The sequence below is a fragment of the Triticum aestivum genome, chromosome 6B, assembly GCF_018294505.1.
Source record: "Triticum aestivum cultivar Chinese Spring chromosome 6B, IWGSC CS RefSeq v2.1, whole genome shotgun sequence".
In the NCBI taxonomy this organism is placed as follows: Eukaryota; Viridiplantae; Streptophyta; class Magnoliopsida; order Poales; family Poaceae; genus Triticum; species Triticum aestivum.
In genome coordinates, this window is record NC_057810.1 from 200,634,880 (window position 1) to 200,636,945 (window position 2,066).

Here is a 2,066-nt window from a genome sequence, read left to right on the forward strand (position 1 = left end):
CGTCCGACTGTGGCATTTCTTTTCAAGCCCTTTCTGTGATGTCGCCCGACGTCCGACTGTGGCATTTCTTTTAAAGCCCTTTCTGTGATGTCGCCCTGACATCCGTCTGTGGTATTTCTTTTTAAGCCCTTTATGTGGTGTCGCTAAGACGCCCGACTGTGGCATCATTTCCTTATAATTATTTGTTCACCTTTCGAGGCGTCGCTTCAGACACCCGATCGGTAGTTATTTATGTTCTGTTGGAATTTCAGGCGGACTACCGCCGTTTCCCTTTTTCTTACCTTGTCATGCTAAATTTTGAATGTACATTGATGAATTTATTCGTGACACATCCATGCATGCATTTGTTATATCTTACGTCCGAACTGTCTTGCGAGTACTTTCAAAGTACTCACTGGCTTGTTGATTTGGCCAGATGCTGACGAAGGTGATCTCATGGATGAAGAGTTTGATAGCGAGTCCGACACTTAGAGGAGTCCCAGTCAGTCTCGTGCGACCCTGGATTTGGTCACTGTTTTATATCCGCTTCCGCTACCAAATAAATTCATCGAGCCTCACCTCGACGCTCGATGAGATGATAGACTTAGAGTCTTGTATTTCTCTCCCCGCTGTGTTTTTCCACCACCACCCTATCCTCGAGTCAGTAGTATGTCTCCACACCACTGTGTCATGTCTGCCATTATGTATAATTATTGGCGTGCTTGTAATAATTTGGTTGAGCAACCGCAGTTCGACCCTGTAATATATTTTATGCTACTGGCTTATTGTATCAAGAAATTGTCTACCAGTGAGGAGGATTTCTCTCATACTGGACTCAAAAGATTGGTTTCTCAATAAATATTTTTATTGGAAAACCGGTCGTGACACACTCCTCTCAAACTCCCAATGCCTTTTTATTCAAAGGATTATCTTAGAATATTTGTCTCTTTAAGTTGTTCCTTCCCTCTGCCAGCAGGCATTTCCTTTCAAAAAAATTTGTTCCTTCACTCCTCTCAAACTCCTGGTTGCTTTTTATTCTAAGGATTTTCCTAGAAAATTTGAAGGATTTGAATTTTTAGGACTACTTTCTACTTAGGTCAACATATATTAATAATTCGAACTAACATCACGTCCCCCCTCCCCTCTTGTTGTAGGGTGGAACCCAGAGATCTTTTCACACTTGGAGGGGGAAAAGGGAAGAACAACAAGAGAAATCGCTCCAACAAAACCCAATTACACATTCACTAGAATAGCATAGTTGAGATCCACAAGCATACAAGGTCAATCTAAGGAAAACAAGCACAAATGATAGAGTTCTTCTCAAATCTAAGAAGAGACAGGTCTTGATGATCTAGATAGATCCTTTCCTAGAAGGGGTCCTGATATCCACTAGGGATCTTCTCCTAGGAGGTAGATGAGCAAAGCTCTCTCTAAATCATCTCATACACTTTGTTAACCCTAAAAAATGTCCTACGCACGGGTTGGAGGTGAGGGATGAGTTGGAGGGCAAAATAGAAACTCCACAGCCGAATCCTAGGAGTGTCACACGCACGGGCTAAGTAGGACCCGTGCGCGCGGGGCCCCATGGGCACAATACACACCTGTGCGCACGGGGTGCTACAACGTTGAGGCACGTGGGCACGGGGTCTGGGAGCCAATGCACACCCTGCATTTTCACTTCCAGTAGCCTTCTGGGAGGCCCATGGGCACGGGGTCCATGCAGCCCGTGCGCACGGGTTGCCTCGGAGTTATTATCATCTTCAGTTTAGTGGCCTCCTTCTTCCTTGGGTCTTCCCGTGCTTCTCCTAGACCTTGGCAATGTTCCTTAGCTCCTTGACGGGCGTCTTCCTTGTACCTAATGACACACAATGTTCCTTGGTGAGGTAGCATCCAAGTCCTATCCATATCCATATCAAACTCATAGAGGAGCGAGTTCACCTCATTTTTTATGGCACATGTGCGAGCTCTTGTCATAGGTCCACGTGGTGCTTGATGAGTCGGTGTGAAGGATGCTCCAAATAGGATGGTTGAAGGATGCTCCAAATACCCCCCCCCCCCCAAAAGATTCGTCCTTGGATCATTAACTT